We start from the raw sequence: 22528 nt of genomic DNA, 5'->3' as shown, positions 1-22528 counted from the left end.
TTTTGTATATTTTTATATTTTGTCCCTTTTTAATCGTTTTAGCGTAATATTTGTATTTTTAGCTAATATTTAATTTTAAACTTAGTTTTTGCTATAGTTATTTTTACTCCTAGATTTTTAGGCTTTGCCGTAGAATTCCTTAAGTGCTTTTTCTTTAGACTAAGATTTAGGTACTTTAGAATTTTGCGACGCCTTTTTAAGTTTTAGTTTCTTTTTAAGTTATTTCCATTTGGGATTTAGTTTTTCTTGTAAGCTTTAATATTTTTAGACACCTTTTACTATGTATCAATTATCATTCCAATTAGTAATTTCAATTTACGATTATAATTTTAAGTTAGTTGTAGTAATAAGGTTAGGTTAGTTAAGTATTTTTAAGTTTTGATAAGTTTCTTTTATTTTTTTTCGTCTTTTTTTTTTCAACCATTTTTTTTCTTTTTCGACCTTTTTCGACGAACTCTTTTTCTTTCTTATTTCTCGCTATTCTAGTTTTTAGGACTTAGAATTTTTTCTACTTCTTATCTAAATTTCTTAAAATTACGAAAATTTATTTTAAGTGGTTAAATTGATAGACATCAAAATTTTCTGGTTCGTAGTAATAGTTGGATTTGTACGTGGACCGGGTTATTGGAGCCAAACAGTTCTCAATTATATTGAGATCAAACGAATCCTGCCCCTCTGCTGCATCTTTTGGCTATTCGAAACGTGGGCAAAATCAGAAAAGTCTATTGATTGGATAACTTATTATAATTTTTCTTTCCTTTTTAAAACTAATAGGATATTCAGTGAATGCACCGAGCAAGACGTTCATCACCTTTTGTACGTTCACCACCTGTAACTAGATCAAGACATTTAGCAAATATAACCGCCGTTGATTTTTCTTTAGAATCGTCATCCAGTAGACCAAGTACTTCAGTTCAAATTTCCGATAATCCATTTTTTGAACCCGACCTCACAATTGAGAATCCGGAAAATATTCAGGAACGGTTCGTAGATCCTGAACCACTAAACCTTCCTCCGGAACCACCAATCTTTCAAACAGAGATTATTGAGGAACGAACTATTAAATCAGAATCATCTAGTGATACCGATTCAACAAATTCAATTATGGAGAATCTGGAACCTTTAAGTATGGAAGACCGAATGAGAGCTAAACGCACTGGCCAAGGTCACGCAATTACTCATCCAGACATTAATGCGCCAGATTATGAAATCAAAGGACAAATTCTACACATGGTGACTAATCAATGCCAATTTAGTGGTGCGCCTAAGGAAGATCCAAATGAACATCTACGTACCTTTAATAGGATCTGCACACTATTTAAAATCCGAGAAGTGGAGGATGAACAGATATATCTCATGTTATTTCCCTGGACTTTAAAGGGAGAAGTCAAAGATTGGTTGGAATCGTTACTGAAAGGACCCGTTCATATACATTATAAACGATTCACAATAGTTGATTACATTGCGAGGTATTTGACCTCTATATGATACATTTTACAAATATTGCATTCGTTTTTAAAAGACAATCTTTCTTTACATCGAAAATTGACAGGCATGCATACCATTTCATAATATCCACTATCCAACTATAAATTGATTTAATAATAATCTTTGATGAACTCAATGACTCGAATGCAACGTTCTTCGAAATATGCTATGAAAGACTCCAAGTAATATCTTTAAAATGAGCAAATGCACAGCGGAAGATTTCTTTAACACCTGAGAATAAACATGCTTTAAAGTGTCAACCAAAAGGTTGGTGAGTTCATTAGTTTATCATAATCATTTATTTCCATCATTTTAATAGACCACAAGAATATCATTTCCAGTTCTCATAAATATACGTCCCATGCATAGAGACAAAAATAATCATTCATATGGTGAACACCTGGTAACCGACATTAACTAGATACATATAAGAATATCCCCTATCATTCCGGGATCCTCCTTCGGACATGATATAAATTTCGAAGTACTAAAGCATCCGGTACTTTAGATGGGGTGTGTTAGGCCCAATAGATCTATCTTTAGGATTCGCGTCAATTAGGGTGTCTGTTCCCTAATTCTTAGATTACCAGACTTTAATAAAAAGGGGCATATTCGATTTCGATAATTCAACCATAGAATGTAGTTTCAATTACTTGTGTCTATTTCGTAAAACAGTTATAAAAACAGCGCATGTATTCTCAGTCCCAAAAATATATATTACAAAAACATTTAAAAAGGGATTAATGAAACTCACGCATATAAATATTGTAAAACAGTTAATAAAGCATTTGCATGTATTCTCAGCCCAAAAACGTAAAGAGTAAAAGGGAGTCAAATGAAACTCACGCATATAAATATTGTAAAACAGTTAATAAAGCATTTGCATGTATTCTCAGCCCAAAAACGTAAAGAGTAAAAGGGAGTCAAATGAAACTCACCATACTGTATTTCGTAGTAAAAATACATATAACGTCATTGAACAAGTGCAAGGTTGGCCTCGGATTCACGAACCTAAATTAATTATATATATTTATGTGTTAGTCAATATTTGTCTAACAAATTAGGTCAAGTCATAGTGTACCACAATCCTAATGCTCGAGACTAATATGCAAAAGTCAACAAAAGTAAATTTGACTCAAAATAATTTCCAAAAATCTATACATGATTAATATATAGTTTAAATATCGTTGTTTTATATTTTTAAATATTTTTAAAAGATTTATTAGAGTAAATAATATAATTTATTTATTAATAAATAAAATTTTATATTAAATTTATATAATAAAATATACTTTTATATATATTAAGTAATAAAATTTATAGGGTTCATTTAATATCATAAAGATAATATGATAGGTATTATTAAAGTAAGTTATTACACGTAGTAAAATATGTTTGTATCACATATTTATTTTATAAAATAATATCTATAATGATAGTAAGTAAAAGTTGTATTATTTTGTAATAATAATTATTATTATAAAAATATCAATATTTATAATTACTAAGATGACGTTATGATAAAACGATAATTCTAATTATGATAACTTTAATATTTACGATAATTTTTAATATTATCTTTAAAATAATAATTCTATTTAAAATAATAATAATAATGATATTTTATAGTAACAATGACATTTCTATTAAAATGATAATTTTTGTTAAAATGATAGTTTTAATACTAACGATACTTTTAATAATAATAGTAATGATAAAAATAATAAGAACGATAATTTTATCTAAATCAATATCTTATAATATTTTAATTTCATCATGATACTCTTACCCATTATTTCCTAATCGTTTCGTTTAATAGTTTTTAATCGTCATTTATATCGTGTTCATAATAATGATAATAATAGTAATCAAAATAATTAGGTGTTACAAATATTTGTTTTAATTACACTAATATTAATAATGATAGTTACTATAACATTATTAACGATAATACTAATAATTATCTTAATGATAATATAGTAATAATAATAATAACAATAACAATAACCATTTTTAAATAATGATATATATATTAATAATGATAATAATAATAATAATACCAATAATAATAATAATAATAATAATAATAATAATAATAATAATTGGATAATAATAATAATACTAATTATAACTTTAACGATAATAACGATAGTAATAATAAAAAAAAAAATAACAATTTTAATGATAAATCCCTTTTATTGATAAAGATAATAATAATGATAATAATAAGATAAAACTAGAACGGTGATAAAAACGACGATAATAATAATCATTTTTAATAAAAATATCGAAAATTCAATTGATTATAACTTCTAATCCGTTCATCGAAACCATTCGATATCTAAAGGAAAAGTTCTTAATTTTTCGCTAGCTTTCCAAGGACATGCATATCTTATACCTTATCTCAACCGCAAGTGTAACTAATTCAACATTCAACCTAACCTGTCTAATGGCAATATCAAAAGTACAAGCATGCATAATCCTAAATAGTCGAGCACTAGTCAGGGATACACTATTAGTATGTAAAAGTTAAATTATGAGTACTCACGTATCAATATTGAGATTCAATATTGCAGGAAAGGTACGTAGACGCAACGGAAATGATAAACACTATATTGACCTCACGAGCATACCCATGAACCATACTCAATCACCTCCATAGCTATAACCCATAATTTCCTTAATCCTATCCCACTCGAAAAACAATTTCGAAATCACTCGGACAGCACTCCGTCGTAATATTTTATGTATACTAATAATATCTTGAAATAATACGGAGTAAATATATATATGTAAATCGATTGAGAGAGTTTAGAGAAAAATATTTTCAAGTTTCTATGAAATAATGATAATGAAACCTATTGAATTCTATTTATAATAGATTTTTGAATTATTAAAGTGAATTATTAAAGTATGAATTATTAAAGTGAATTATTAAAGTATGAATTATTAAAGTGAATTATTAAAGTATGAATTATTAAAGTGAATTATTAAAGTATGAATTATTAATGTGAATTATTAAAGTATGAATTATTAAAGTGAATTATTAAAGTTAAAGTAAAGTAAAAATAAAGTAAAGGTAAAGTTTAAGTATAGTAAAAGTATAAAACTATGTACGTATAATACGCGTATAAATATATAATATTAATTTAAATCATTATATATATTTAATAAAATAAAATATAAATATCGTTATCTTTATCATACTAGTTAAGTAATGAGTTGTCAAAAGTGGTTCTAGATATTTATAAAAGTTATATACGTTTTAATAATAAAGTTCTTTTTAAACTGAAAACGTTTTTGTACGTTTGAAACTAAATAGATCAATCGAGTCTTTATGAGATTCAATCTTCCACTATCCTTTGTCTAGTTCTCAATGATTGACAATTTGTTCTTATTTATAAATCACTTTACCATTTTCTGAATATCGTTAAAATGGAAAGATTTCTCAAATCAACGTGGGCCTTTCAACAGAGACTTGTAATCATAATTCAATATATCTGATAATTCAATCATTTGATCTTATCTTCTAATTCCATTGATAAACATTTTGAAACAGATACAATCATATAAAGTATTTAATCTAATATTTTGTTTACGTTTCAAGTTATAATATATATACACATATACATATATAATCATATTCGTTTAATGGTTCGTGAATCGTTGGAACTTGGTCGAGGTTAAATGAATGTATGAACATAGTTTAAAATTCTTGAAATTTAACTTAACAAATATTGCTTATCGTGTCGGAAACATATAAAGATTAAAGTTTAAATTTGGTTGGAAATTTCCGGGTTGTCACAGTACCTACCCGTTAAAGAAATTTCGTCCCGAAATTTGAGTGGAAAGGTCGTGAATGATAATAAGTATGTTTTCATGATGCATACGGGCTGAAAATTAGAGTTTTATCATCAGCGAATAATTTGGATAAACAATCCATTTATATGAAGAGTACGAATGAAGCTAACATAGAAGAGTGAAATGAGTAAGTGTAGATTCATCTTATCATTTGACGTAGATATGATTGATTCCCAGATTTCAAGGGATTTAAAGAAAATCTTCTTAATAAGATTTGACTCTCCGGTAATCAAGGGAATTAGGATCCGCTTTAAATGCGATCGTCCATTTTAATTGTTCTGTCGGAGATTTTCTTATAAATTCACCTCCTTCGTTTCCTTACAACTCACACCTTCTGTTGATGCATTTTATGCAAGTCCCTAGACATCTACCCACGTCCATTGCAGGTACAACAGTTTATAGGCCACCATGATTGCTCGTTATTATCCTATCCGTGTTTGTATGTGGTTACAGGAACTGCAGGAACGAGATTTAGATGTTTTACTATGTTAGACTTAGTCAGACGTACGAGTGAAGCCTCACTAGTACGGCTGACAGGCTCATACGCACGGTTGATGCTGAGCTAAGTCACAATTACAATCTAAATGAGAAGACACGAGTGAGTGATCACCCGTACGGCTGATGAAGCCAACTCGTACGTGTGATGAATGAATCGTATGGGTGAGTCAACATCAGGGGTATATAAAGTCTTATGTTCTTCATTTTAGGTTAAGCCTCTCATTTGTTACACACACTCAGATCTAGTGAGCTCCTCCGATTTTCTCTCAGTCCAAATCACCCAGGTGATGAATAATAGCTCTAGGTGTTGATCTAATCACACTTGATTTAGTTGTGGTTTGACTAAATTAATCAAAAAAAACTTAACCTATTCACTAGAGGGTTTGATTCACTTATTCCGCCATTGTGTGAGTTAAATCTGTTAATTTCTAAGTTCCTAGTCATGTTTCATCACCTTCTATTCTTTCCCCCTCAACTCATATTTTAAAGTATTCATCAATATGCTCCATCCAGTTCTGATTCTCGATATACTTCTAACTTTTATATCGGTCATTCTTCTTTTTCATCTACCGCCGGAAGAATCTATTTACTTCTACTATACTCTTGGGTTTATAGTGTTTCTAGTTCTCTCGTGTCTTTATATTGCTATATGCATCGATATATATGGTTTATAATTTCTGGTTTATCGTTGGGCTTTATATGTTCCCTTATATTTCAAAGTCTCTGCTTCTGTCTTCTATAATCATTATCATTCACAGTTAATGCTCTCTTTTATTTGCTGCAATTTATACCCCAATTTCTATTTCGGAGTTTTGTCCTTTTGTTTCTTCTTCTTGCGATTAAGCACCCCTTGTAATGGTCCAGAATTCACAGATATGAATTTCGGAATGAACATTGTTAATGTTCTAGGAAGGAAATTATGATGGCACGATCTTGACTTGTCAAATTACTAGAATACCTTGGAAAAGGCCGAATCATCAAGAAATATTTTCTTGATATTTTAGAGGTTAAATAGAATACAAGAGTCGTATAACATGGCACATGATGATATTATGATCTGTGAATCATCACGTTCCATTTAGAAACTCAGCATGACTTACTGTAATATAATCACGTTGATCAAGTGTCATTATATTATACTAATTCATGCTTCAGTTCCCAACACTACTTCAAAATATTCCTATTTTAAACTTGAATGTTTTAGAATTTAAAAACTAAAATAGTTTCTTTTATGATGCAATACAGATAGTGCGAAGAGGTAAATGATTTCAAATAAGAAAAATTAAGAAAATATCTTCAGAAATATGGAGGATATTTATAATGAAAGATATGATGATATTTTAGAATTTCTAATATCAGAGGATGATGAAGAATATTGTCCGCAGGGGTTTAGAGTCAGGAGCAAGGTATTCGTTAATGACTTCAGCAGGTACTGAATCATTTGGATCCTTTGAAGTCAGGTTCAGTCTTTGTAATTTGTCCAAAGCCTCCTTCCTACTTTGCTCAATCCGTTTTCCAGTTCCAAAACTTCTCTTTTTCTGCTCTTTGCCAGCACACTTCATCATTATCATCCAGCTTTTACCGTTTAAAGTCGTTTTTAGTTTTTGCTGCTTCATCAGCATTTTTTCCATTTTCGGAGAACTAATTCTTAGTTCGGAGTGTTTTTCAGAAACTTCACATTCAAATTAAGTCCATAAGATAGACTTTATATATACACATATAACTGTTGGCGTAGACATGCTGCGATATTTCAAAATACTGATTGCTAATTCCCAATGATTCGTATGGCAATTCTCATTACAAGATGCGAATGAGTAAATGATGGGGTTTCAATAAATAATTATAATGACTTTTTGGAGAGGCTAAAGTCAAAGGGTAATGAAGTTGTTGGTACATCTGCTAATAATGTGGTGGAATGTAAAAGGTTCCCTGGTAACGATGGTGTATATCTCAAGGTTATAATAAGGTTAGTCTGACTGAAAAATTGAAGTTGACTTGCTGGAGCTGTGGCAAAACTGGCTACTTTGAATAGGAGTCGCAAAGTTATTTTTGCTAATAAATGCCAAAGAATCTGACGCGGATACGTTGTTTAAACTTTTATTTTGGTTTCAAGAGTTTTTCGGGTACATAACTGTGGGTAACATGTGGTTGGATCATCATCTCGATTGCTCATCATTCGAAGAGTCTTCAGAAATTTTCGAAGGGTTTGAACACAGATTGTAATCGTTAACATACATTTGATGTTCTAACATAGTTTTGAAGTCAAAATATAGCTTGTGAAAGATGTAAGGATCTAAGAGTGATGATTTTGGTCATATCTCGAGTTGAATTTTGAGATTTCAAAATCAGAATATGTAATTAAATTTTGAATGAGTATGGTTGTTTTGATTTCTATAAAAGAATGTATATTGTTGTGAAAGTAGGGAGTATAATGGATGATTTGCTGAATCAGATTCGAAGAATGTAATATATTATTTGTGAATTTATATATCTCTCGGGTATTACCTACCCGTTAAAAAAATTTCACAATTAATATTTTGTACAAAAGAATTTTATTACAGTCTTTATGAAAATATATATATGTATATTTTCTTCAGATGTAACATAGATTTAATGAGTTAATGTTAAATTAAACTCATTTGATTTACGGTTGAAACTAGAATTTAATAATCCCTAAAGGCTTTAAAAAGTACATAACTTTTACGCAGTATTTCTTTAATGACATTGAAATTATGAATCAATTCTTCGTTATTTATTGATGTATGATGTTCGGTTCGTGGAATTCTTGTGAATTTCGCAAAGTACGAATAATGTTATCTGAAAAGTTTCGGGTACATCGATGATGAAAGTGTAAAATCAAATATATACTTGATTTATTATGAATTGGAATTTGTTGAATTGCGATAGAGATTGTAGTTAACGCTGGTTAAGTTGCGACCGAAGGACGTACATTATTGCATATTTGTAATATGAATTAACCGAGTAGTTAAGATTCACACACAATAGTTTAGCACGGAAAGATTTATTTCAAAATATATATATATATATATATATATATATATATATATATATATATATATATATATATATATATATATATATATATAATATACATATAATTTCTTCAGAGGGAATGAGTTAATTCTTCATAACTCGTTGATACAATATACACGTTATTGATTCGTAATGATGTCCACAGTGATTCTTGAACTGACGGAGTTTGTGATGTTATCGGTGTTGTTGATTCGGATGTTGACTGTACCGACAATGCTGGTAACTCTGACGGTACTGCTGATGCTGTTGGTAAAGCAAGTTTAGCTTGTTAATCACACACCATTTTTGTCAGGGTTTCTACTCTTCCTTCTATCATTTTTGGTTCGCTTAACTGATTTATGGTTAGGGCTAGATTAGATAATATCTAAGACTTTAGAGATTACATAATCGCCGCGGAATGTTTCTCCAATGAAGTTATGAATTAATACTTCGTCAGTTATTGTTGTTGGTACTCCTTGGTATCTATGGTGCGTATGACGTTGATGCTCGTGGGACAGATTGTGAAGTTGAGGTTTACGACGCGGTTGTGGTTGGAGGTGGTATTGGTACTGTTGGCGTTGATGATGGTGGTACTGGTTATGCTGCTGATGCTGCTGCTGGTGTTTGTAATCTCTGTACCATATTCTCCATAGCCACTACCCGAGCGCGAAGCTCGTTGACTTCTTCTATTACACCGGGGTGATTGTCGGTTCGGACGAGCGGATAAATAAAATCTAAAATTTGATGTAATATATAATCGTGACGAGATACTCTGGAAATGAGCGAGAACATGGTGTTTCGGACATGTTCGCCGGTAAGTGCTTCAGGTTCTTCGTCAAGAGGGCAATGTGGTGGATGGAAGGGATCACCTTCTTCTTGTCTCCAATGATTGAGGAGGCTACAAACCCATCCCCAATTCATTCAGAATAGGTGATGACTGATTGGTTGATCTATTCCGGTCACACTACTTTCGGAGCTTGAATGGGATTCCATTTCGGAATCTGAGTGACTTGAACTGATGACGAATTCCATTTCGTACGATTGGATAAAGGATTTTTTTTTCCGATATGAAATGATTTTGGCTAACGGATGGCATTCTAATTACATAGAATAGATATATATATATATATATATATATATATATATATATATATATATATATATATATATATATATATATATATATATATATATATATATATATATATATATATATAGATCAAAAGATTCCGTAGATTACGGAGGACTTTGCGGGATATGTCAGGCAAAGGTTAAAGTAACAGATACGATAAGATATGATTTAGCAGATATGCTAAGATATGAATTTTTGTCTATACACTATTCATGCAATCAATGCAGCAAGACGTGTCTTAGACTAAAAATGATAAGCAGGTAATTTCCTGAGGATGATAAGTAGTTAATTTTCGACACAAAATGATAAGCAAAACTTTTGACATGCAGACACGGTCGAAGTCCAGACTCACTAATGCATCCTATCGACTTATCAGTTAGACACACTAATGCAGACCTGGTTCGCTAAGACCACCGCTCTGATACCAACTGAAAGGACCCGTTCATATACATTATAAACGATTCACAATAGTTGATTACATTGCGAGGTATTTGATCTCTATATGATACATTTTACAAATATTGCATTCGTTTTTAAAAGACAATCTTTCTTTACATCGAAAATTGACAGGCATGCATACCATTTCATAATATCCACTATCCAACTATAAATTGATTTAATAATAATCTTTGATGAACTCAATGACTCGAATGCAACGTTCTTCGAAATATGCTATGAAAGACTCCAAGTAATATCTTTAAAATGAGCAAATGCACAGCGGAAGATTTCTTTAACACCTGAGAATAAACATGCTTTAAAGTGTCAACCAAAAGGTTGGTGAGTTCATTAGTTTATCATAATCATTTATTTCCATCATTTTAATAGACCACAAGAATTTCATTTCCAGTTCTCATAAATATACGTCCCATGCATAGAGACAAAAATAATCATTCATATGGTGAACACCTGGTAACCGACATTAACTAGATACATATAAGAATATCCCCTATCATTCCGGGATCCTCCTTCGGACATGATATAAATTTCGAAGTACTAAAGCATCCGGTACTTTAGATGGGGTGTGTTAGGCCCAATAGATCTATCTTTAGGATTCGCGTCAATTAGGGTGTCTGTTCCCTTATTCTTAGATTACCAGACTTTAATAAAAAGGGGCATATTCGATTTCGATAATTCAACCATAGAATGTAGTTTCAATTACTTGTGTCTATTTCGTAAAACAGTTATAAAAACAGCGCATGTATTCTCAGTCCCAAAAATATATATTACAAAAACATTTAAAAAGGGATTAATGAAACTCACGCATATAAATATTGTAAAACAGTTAATAAAGCATTTGCATGTATTCTCAGCCCAAAAACGTAAAGAGTAAAAGGGAGTCAAATGAAACTCACGCATATAAATATTGTAAAACAGTTAATAAAGCATTTGCATGTATTCTCAGCCCAAAAACGTAAAGAGTAAAAGGGAGTCAAATGAAACTCACCATACTGTATTTCGTAGTAAAAATACATATAACGTCATTGAACAAGTGCAAGGTTGGCCTCGGATTCACGAACCTAAATTAATTATATATATTTATGTGTTAGTCAATATTTGTCTAACAAATTAGGTCAAGTCATAGTGTACCACAATCCTAATGCTCGAGACTAATATGCAAAAGTCAACAAAAGTAAATTTGACTCAAAATAATTTCCAAAAATCTATACATGATTAATATATAGTTTAAATATCGTTGTTTTATATTTTTAAATATTTTTAAAAGATTTATTAGAGTAAATAATATAATTTATTTATTAATAAATAAAATTTTATATTAAATTTATATAATAAAATATACTTTTATATATATTAAGTAATAAAATTTATAGGGTTCATTTAATATCATAAAGATAATATGATAGGTATTATTAAAGTAAGTTATTACACGTAGTAAAATATGTTTGTATCACATATTTATTTTATAAAATAATATCTATAATGATAGTAAGTAAAAGTTGTATTATTTTGTAATAATAATTATTATTATAAAAATATCAATATTTATAATTACTAAGATGACGTTATGATAAAACGATAATTCTAATTATGATAACTTTAATATTTACGATAATTTTTAATATTATCTTTAAAATAATAATTCTATTTAAAATAATAATAATAATGATATTTTATAGTAACAATGACATTTCTATTAAAATGATAATTTTTGTTAAAATGATAGTTTTAATACTAACGATACTTTTAATAATAATAGTAATGATAAAAATAATAAGAACGATAATTTTATCTAAATCAATATCTTATAATATTTTAATTTCATCATGATACTCTTACCCATTATTTCCTAATCGTTTCGTTTAATAGTTTTTAATCGTCATTTATATCGTGTTCATAATAATGATAATAATAGTAATCAAAATAATTAGGTGTTACAAATATTTGTTTTAATTACACTAATATTAATAATGATAGTTACTATAACATTATTAACGATAATACTAATAATTATAATTATCTTAATGATAATATAGTAATAATAATAATAACAATAACAATAACCATTTTTAAATAATGATATATATATTAATAATGATAATAATAATAATAATACCAATAATAATAATAATAATAATAATAATAATAATTGGATAATAATAATAATACTAATTATAACTTTAACGATAATAACGATAGTAATAATAAAAAAAAATAACAATTTTTAATGATAAATCCCTTTTATTGATAAAGATAATAATAATGATAATAATAAGATAAAACTAGAACGGTGATAAAAACGACGATAATAATAATCATTTTTAATAAAAATATCGAAAATTCAATTGATTATAACTTCTAATCCGTTCATCGAAACCATTCGATATCTAAAGGAAAAGTTCTAAATTTTTCGCTAGCTTTCCAAGGACATGCATATTTTATACCTTATCTCAACCGCAAGTGTAACTAATTCAACATTCAACCTAACCTGTCTAATGGCAATATCAAAAGTACAAGCATTCATAATCCTAAATAGTCGAGCACTAGTCAGGGATACACTATTAGTATGTAAAAGTTAAATTATGAGTACTCACGTATCAATATTGAGATTCAATATTGCAGGAAAGGTACGTAGACGCAACGGAAATGATAAACACTATATTGACCTCACGAGCATACCCATGAACCATACTCAATCACCTCCATAGCTATAACCCATAATTTCCTTAATCCTATCCCACTCGAAAAACAATTTCGAAATCACTCGGACAGCACTCCGTCGTAATATTTTATGTATACTAATAATATCTTGAAATAATACGGAGTAAATATATATATGTAAATCGATTGAGAGAGTTTAGAGAAAAATATTTTCAAGTTTCTATGAAATAATGATAATGAAACCTATTGAATTCTATTTATAATAGATTTTTGAATTATTAAAGTGAATTATTAAAGTATGAATTATTAAAGTGAATTATTAAAGTATGAATTATTAAAGTGAATTATTAAAGTATGAATTATTAAAGTGAATTATTAAAGTTAAAGTAAAGTAAAAATAAAGTAAAGGTAAAGTTTAAGTATAGTAAAAGTATAAAACTATGTACGTATAATACGCGTATAAATATATAATATTAATTTAAATCGTTATATATATTTAATAAAATAAAATATAAATATCGTTATCTTTATCATACTAGTTAAGTAATGAGTTGTCAAAAGTGGTTCTAGATATTTATAAAAGTTATATACGTTTTAATAATAAAGTTCTTTTTAAACTGAAAACGTTTTTGTACGTTTGAAACTAAATAGATCAATCGAGTCTTTATGAGATTCAATCTTCCACTATCCTTTGTCTAGTTCTCAATGATTGACAATTTGTTCTTATTTATAAATCACTTTACCATTTTCCGAATATTGTTAAAATGGAAAGATTTCTCAAATCAACGTGGGCCTTTCAACAGAGACTTGTAATCATAATTCAATATATCTGATAATTCAATCATTTGATCTTATCTTCTAATTCCATTGATAAACATTTTGAAACAGATACAATCATATAAAGTATTTAATCTAATATTTTGTTTACGTTTCAAGTTATAATATATATACACATATACATATATAATCATATTCGTTTAATGGTTCGTGAATCGTTGGAACTTGGTCGAGGTTGAATGAATGTATGAACATAGTTTAAAATTCTTGAAATTTAACTTAACAAATATTGCTTATCGTGTCGGAAACATATAAAGATTAAAGTTTAAATTTGGTTGGAAATTTCCGGGTTGTCACAGTTACCTGAAGGGGCGATTGATACATGGGACGTTTTAGTTGACAAATTTCTTAAACAATTCTTTCCTGCATCTAAAGCCGTAAGACTTCAAGCAGAAATTGTTACGTTTACACAGAAACCAAATGAAACTCTATATGAGGCGTGGACAAGATATGGAAAGTTGTTAAGAGGATGTCCGCAACATGGTTTAGACACCTGTCAAATAGTACAAATATTCTACCAAGGATGCGACATCACTACAAGAAAAGACATAGATATAGCAGCTGGTGGTTCTATTATGAAGAAAACCGAAACTGATGCTTACAAAATTATTGATAATACTGCTTCCCACTCACATGAGTGGCACCAAGAAAAAGATATCATTAGATCATCTAAAGCAGCTAGAGCCGATTCTAGCCATGACTTAGATTCCATTTCCGCAAAGATAGATGCTGTGGAGAGACGAATGGAAAAGATGACTAAGGATATTCACTCAATACGAATTAGTTGTGAGCAGTGTGGAGGACCACATTTGACAAAAGATTGTCTCAGTATTGAATTAACAATGGAACAAAGAGAGAATATTTCATACATAAACCAAAGGCCTGGAAATAATTATCAGAATAATTATCAACCGCCAAGACCGATTTACAATCAAAACCAGAATTATAACCGAAATATTCCATACAACAACCAACAAGGTCCTAGCAATCAACAAGTATCCAATAATACTTATAATCAGCAAAGACCTAATTTTCAAAACAAACCACCACAACAAACCGATGATAAAAAGCCGAAGTTAGAAGATATGATGACGAAGCTAGTTGAAACTCAAACGCAGTTTTTCACATCTCAAAAACAAACTAATGAACAAAATGCTCAAGCATTTAGAAATCAACAAGCTTCTATTCAAAATCTGGAACAAGAAGTAAGTAACCTAGCAAGGTTAATAGGTGAAAGAAAACCGGGAAGTCTACCTAGTGATACAAATGCTAACCCCCGGAATGAAACAGCTAAAGCTATTACCACAAGAAGTGGTACAACACTTAAACCACCTGAAATACCTGTAACTTCTGATGAAACTATTCCTACTCCACAAGAACCACAACCTGATCAAGATAAGGAAAAAGAACCGGTAGTTGAAAAGGTTAATGAAGATAACACAGTTAAGGATAAACCTTATGTTAAACCATACCAACCACCACTTCCTTACCCGAGTAAAATGAGAAAAGAAAAACTTGAAGCCGAGCAATCCAAATTCTTGGATATGTTTAAACAGATAAATGTAAATCTTCCTTTCATTGATGTGATTTCAGGAATGCCAAGATATGCTAAATTCTTGAAAGATCTAATCTCAAATAGAAAGAAAATGGAAGAACTCTCGGCTGTTACTATGAATGCTAATTGTTCAGCAGTGCTGTTGAATAAGATACCAGAAAAACTATCTGATCCAGGAAGTTTCACAATTCCATGTTTTCTGGGTAGTCTTAGTTCAATAGAAGCATTGGCAGACTTAGGTGCTAGTATAAATCTAATGTCGTATTCACTATACACTAAACTAGACCTTGGAGAATTGAAACCAACCAGAATAAGCATACAACTAGCCGATAGATCAATAAAATATCCTAGAGGGATAATGGAGAACATGCTAGTTAAAGTTGGTACTTTAGTATTTCCAGTAGATTTTGTTGTTTTGGACATGGAAGAAGATTCTCTAGTTCCTCTCATATTAGGAAGACCATTCTTAAACACGGCTAAAGCAATGATAGACGTGTTCGGTAAGAAACTGACCCTAAGTATAGAGGATGAGAGTGTTACCTTTTCAGTTGATAGAGCAATGCAACAACCACAATCTGCAGATGATACATGTTATTATATTCAAACTATAGATGCACATGCAGAATTATTAGAAGAATTTCCAGAATTACAAGGAACAGGAGAATGTTCTTTAGGAGAAGGTAATGAACCAATTGATGAAGCTGAAATGTTAGCTACACTTATAGCTAATGGATATGAACCAACAACAGAAGAAATTCAAATGCTAAAAGAAGAAGACAGATATCGATATAAATCATCGATAGAAGAACCTCCGAAATTAGAGTTAAAGCCACTTCCAAACCATTTGGAATACGCTTATTTACATGGTGAATCTGAATTACCTGTAATAAAATCGTCTTCTCTTACTGAAAATGAGAAATCACAACTCATTTCTGTGTTGAAAGCTCATAAACCAGCCATTGCATGGAAGATTCATGATATTAAAGGAATAAGTCCTTCGTATTGCACACATAAAATCCTTATGGAAGAAGGTCATAAAACGTATGTGCAACGCCAACGAAGACTAAATCCTAATATGCAAGATGTAGTTAAGAAATAGATTATTAAACTGCTAGATGCAGGTTTAATTTATCCAATCTCTGATAGTCCATGGGTAAGCCCAGTTCAATGCGTACCTAAGAAGGGTGGCATGACTGTCATTACAAATGAGAAAAATGAGTTTATTCCTACTAGGACTGTAACAGGATGGCGTGTATGTATTGATTATAGAAAATTAAATGACGCCACCAGAAAAGATCACTTTCCCTTACCTTTCATAGATCAAATGTTGGAAAGATTAGCCGGAAATAGTTACTATTGTTTTCTAGATGGATTTTCCGGATATTTTCAAATTCCAATAGCACCCGAGGACCAAGAGAAAACCACATTCACGTGCCCTTATGGTACTTTTGCTTACAAACGCATGCCATTTGGACTTTGTAACGCCCCTGCAACCTTTCAAAGGTGTATGATGGCGATTTTTCACGACATGATAGAAGAATGCATGGAAGTATTCATGGATGACTTTTCAGTCTTCGGTGATACATTTAAATCATGTCTAGTTAATCTGGAACGAATGCTAATTAGATGCGAACAATCAAATCTAGTACTTAATTGGGAGAAATGCCATTTCATGGTTAAAGAAGGCATCGTTCTTGGACATAAAATTTCAAAAGAAGGAATTGAAGTGGATAGAGCTAAAGTAGATGTAATTGCTAAACTTCCACATCCCACCAATGTTAGAGGAGTTAGGAGTTTTCTAGGGCATGCCGGTTTTTACCGACGTTTCATAAAAGATTTTTCTAAAATTGCCACTCCTATGAATAACCTCCTAGAAAAGGATGCGCCATTCATATTTTCAGATGAGTGTATCAAATCTTTTAATATTCTTAAAGAGAAACTCACTAATGCGCCGATCATGATAACACCAAATTGGAATCTACCATTTGAACTAATGTGCGATGCAAGTGATTTTGCAATGGGAGCCGTTTTAGGACAAAGGATTGAAAAACGATTTCAACTTATATATTATGCTAGTAAGACGTTACAAGGAGCACAAACAAACTATACAACTACTGAAAAAGAACTCCTTGCTATTGTCTTTGCTTTTGACAAATTTCGATCATATCTCGTTCTAGCAAAAACGGTGGTCTATACCGACCATTCTGCTCTTAGATACCTACTTTCAAAACAAGATGCTAAACCAAGATTAATCCGTTGGATCTTACTCTTACAAGAGTTTGATATTGAAATCCGAGATAAAAGAGGAGCAGAAAATCTCGCAGCTGATCATCTTTCTCGTCTTGAAAATCCCGAATTAGAAGTTCTGAATGAATCAGCCATACAAGACAACTTTCCTGATGAATATCTATTGAAGATAGATTATAAAGAAATCCCATGGTTTGCAGACTATGCAAACTACTTAGTTTGTGGATTCCTTGAAAAAGGATTATCGTACCAAAGACGAAAGAAATTCTTCAGTGATATAAAACACTATTTTTGGGAAGATCCACATCTGTTTAAAAGTTGTCCCGATGGAATAATACGCCGATGTGTATTTGGAGATGAAGCTAGTAAAATTTTAAACCATTGTCACACAGGACCAACAGGAGGGCATTATGGGCCTCAACTAACAGCAAGAAAAGTTTATGAAGCTGGATTCTATTGGCCTACAATTTACAAAGACGCACACCTTCTTTGCAAATCCTGTGATGCATGTCAAAGGGCCGGAAAAATAAGTCAATGTGATGAAATGCCACAAAATGTCATCCAAGTATGTGAAGTATTTGACATTTGGGGTATTGACTTTATGGGTCCATTTCCAAAATCTCATAATAATCTATATATACTCGTAGCCATTGATTATGTATCTAAATGGGCGGAAGCACAAGCTCTCCCAACTAACGATGCACGAGTTGTAGTTAACTTTTTAAAACGTCTTTTTGCAAGGTTTGGAACACCGAAAGCTTTAATAAGTGATCGGGGTACTCATTTTTGTAATAATCAACTTGAGAAAGTTCTTAAAAGATATGGAGTAACTCATAAAATCTCCACCGCATATCATCCACAAACAAGTGGACAAGTTGAAAATACCAACCGAGCTTTAAAACGTATTCTAGAGAAAACCGTAGGATCAAATCCGAAGGAATGGTCCATTAAATTGGAGGATGCACTCTGGGCTTTTAGAACAGCCTACAAAACTCCAATTGGAACCACACCTTTTAGACTTGTTTATGGAAAAGCATGTCATCTTCCAGTAGAAATTGAACACAAAGCATTTTGGGCTTTGAAGACATGTAATCTTGATTTACATGAAGCCGGACGTCTACGAATAAGTCAACTAAACGAATTAGAAGAATTAAGACATGAAGCATACGAAAATTCGTTAATCTATAAAGAAAGAACGAAGAAATGGCATGATAAAAGAATCAGAAGTTCAAAAGAATTTAAAGAAGGAGACAGAGTTCTTCTTTTCAATTCACGATTCAAGCTATTTCCTGGAAAATTGAAATCAAGATGGTCTGGACCATTCATAGTCAAAAGAGTTTTCCCATACGGAACGATAGAATTGATAAATTCAAATGGGATTGAATTTAAAGTTAATGGTCACAGAGTTAAACATTACATACATGGTCCGATGGAAGTCGACAACGAAGTTAATCACAATTTCGACACCACAGCTAACTAGATGTACAGAAATAAATCGATAAATATTATCTTGAATCAATCCACGACCCAGTGTATACGTATCTCAGTATTGATCACAACTCAAACTATATATATTTTGGAATCAACCTCAACCCTGTATAGGTAACTCCAACATTCACATATAGAGTGTCTATGGTTGTTCCGAAATATATATAGATGTGTCGACATGATAGGTCGAAACATTGTATACGTGTCTATGGTATCTCAAGATTACATAATATACAATACAAGTTAATTAAGTTATGGTTGGAATAGATTTGTTACCAATTTTCACGTAGCTAAAATGAGAAAAATTATCCAATCTTGTTTTACCCATAACTTCTTCATTTTAAATCCGTTTTGAGTGAATCAAATTGCTATGGTTTCATATTGAACTCTATTTTATGAATCTAAACAGAAAAAGTATAGGTTTATAGTCGAAAAAATAAGTTACAAGTCGTTTTTGTAAAGGTAGTCATTTCAGTCGAAAGAACGACGTCTAGATGACCATTTTAGAAAACATACTTCCACTTTGAGTTTAACCATAATTTTTGGATATAGTTTCATGTTCATAATAAAAATCATTTTCTCAGAATAACAACTTTTAAATCAAAGTTCATCATAGTTTTTAATTAACTAACCCAAAACAGCCCGCGGTGTTACTACGACGGCGTAAATCCGATTTTACGGTGTTTTTCGTGTTTCCAGGTTTTAAATTATTAAGTTAGAATATCATATAGATATAGAACATGTGTTTAGTTGATTTTAAAAGTCAAGTTAGAAGGATTAACTTTTATTTGCGAACAAGTTTAGAATTAACTAAACTATGTTCTAGTGATTACAAGTTTAAACCTTCGAATAAGATAGCTTTATATGTATGAATCGAATGATGTTATGAACATCATTACTACCTCAAGTTCCTTGGAATAACCTACTGGAAATGATAAAAATAGATCTATCTTCAAAGGATCCTTGGATGGCTTGAAAGTTCTTGAAGCAGAATCATGACACGAAAACAATTTCAAGTAAGATTTCCACTCGAAATAAGATTGTTATAGTTATAGAAATTGAATTAAAGTTTGAATATGATTATTACCTTGTATTAGAAAAATAACCTACTGTAAGTAACAAAGGTTTCTTGATCTTGGATGATTACTTGGAATGGATTTAGAAAACTTGGAAGTAAACTTGCAATCTTGGAAGTATTCTTGATTTTATGAAACTAGAACTTTTGGAATTTATGAAGAACACTTAGAACTTGAAGATAGAACTTGAGAGAGATCAATTAGATGAATAAAATTGAAGAATGAAAGTGTTTGTAGGTGTTTTTGGTCGTTGGTGTATGGATTAGATATAAAGGATATGTAATTTTGTTTTCATGTAAATAAATCATGAATGATTACTCATATTTTTGTAATTTTATGAGATATTTCATGCTAGTTGCCAAATGATGGTTCCCACATGTGTTAGGTGACTCACATGGGCTGCTAAGAGCTGATCATTGGAGTGTATATACCAATAGTACATACATCTAAAAGCTGTGTATTGTACGAGTACGAATACGGGTGCATACGAGTAGAATTGTTGATGAAACTGAACGAGGATGTAATTGTAAGCATTTTTGTTAAGTAGAAGTATTTTGATAAGTGTCTTGAAGTCTTTCAAAAGTGTATGAATACATATTAAAACACTACATGTATATACATTTTAACTGAGTCGTTAAGTCATCGTTAGTCGTTACATGTAAATGTTGTTTTGAAACCTTTAGGTTAACGATCTTGTTGAATGTTGTTAACCCATTGTTTATTATAACAAATGAGATGTTAAATTGTTATATTATCATGATATTATGATATATAGTATATCTTAGTATGATATATATACAGTTAAATGCCGTTACAACGATAATCGTTACATATATGTCTCGTTTCGAAATCATTAAGTTAGTAGTCTTATTTTTACATATGTATTTCATTGTTAATACACTTACTAATATATTTACTTATCATTTAACATAATTAACCAAGTGTATCAATATCTTAATATGATTCATATGTACCTAGTAAGACGTTGTTATAACGATAATCGTTATATATATCGTTTTCGAGTTTCTTAAATTAATAGTCTCATTTTTATGTATATAACTCATTGTTAAAATACCTAATGAGATACATACTTATAATAAAATCATGTTAACTATATATATAACCATATATATGTCATCGTATAGTTTTTACAAGTTTTAATGTTCGTGAATCACCGGTCAACTTGGGTGGTCAATTGTCTATATGAAACCTATTTCAATTAATCAAGTCTTAACAAGTTTGATTACTTAACATGTTGGAAACACTTAATCATGTAAATAACAATTTCATTTAATATATATATAAACATGGAAAAGTTTGGATCACTACAGTACCTACCCGTTAAATAAATTTCGTCCCGAAATTTTAAGCAGTTGGAGGTGTTGACGTATCTTCTGGAAATAAATGCGGGTATTTCTTCTTCATCTGATCTTCACGCTCCCAGGTGAAATCGGGTCCTCTACGAGCATTCCATCGAACCTTAACAATCGGTATCTTGTTTTGTTTAAGTCTCTTAACCTCACGATCCATTATTTCGATGGGTTCTTCAATGAATTGAAGTTTTTCATTGATTTGGATTTCGTCCAACGGAATAGTGAGATCTTCTTTAGCAAAACATTTCTTCAAATTTGAGGCGTGGAAAGTGTTATGTACAGCCGCGAGTTGTTGAGGTAGCTCCAGTTGGTAAGCTACTGGTCCGACACGATCTATAATCTTGAATGGTCCAATGTACCTTGGATTTAGTTTCCCCCGTTTACCAAATCGAATAACGCCTTTCCAAGGTGAAACCTTAAGCATGACCATTTCTCCAATTTCAAACTCTATATCTTTTCTTTTACTGTCCGCGTAGCTCTTTTGTCGACTCTGGGCGGTTTTCAATCTTTGTTGAATTTGGATGATTTTCTCGGTAGTTTCTTGTATTAACTCCGGACCCGTAATCTGTCTATCCCCCACTTCACTCCAACAAATCGGAGACCTGCACTTTCTACCATAAAGTGCTTCAAACGGCGCAATCTCAATGCTTGAATGGTAGCTGTTGTTGTAGGAAAATTCTGCTAACGGTAGATGTCGATCCCAACTGTTTCCGAAATCAATAACACAAGCTCGTAGCATGTCTTCAAGCGTTTGTATCGTCCTTTCGCTCTGCCCATTAGTTTGTGGATGATAGGCAGTACTCATGTCTAGACGAGTTCCCAA

This window comes from Rutidosis leptorrhynchoides, chromosome 6, assembly GCF_046630445.1.
Source record: "Rutidosis leptorrhynchoides isolate AG116_Rl617_1_P2 chromosome 6, CSIRO_AGI_Rlap_v1, whole genome shotgun sequence".
NCBI classification, from domain to species: domain Eukaryota; kingdom Viridiplantae; phylum Streptophyta; class Magnoliopsida; order Asterales; family Asteraceae; genus Rutidosis; species Rutidosis leptorrhynchoides.
The sequence above is the reverse complement of the archived record's forward strand: the minus strand, read 5'-3'. Positions refer to the sequence as shown.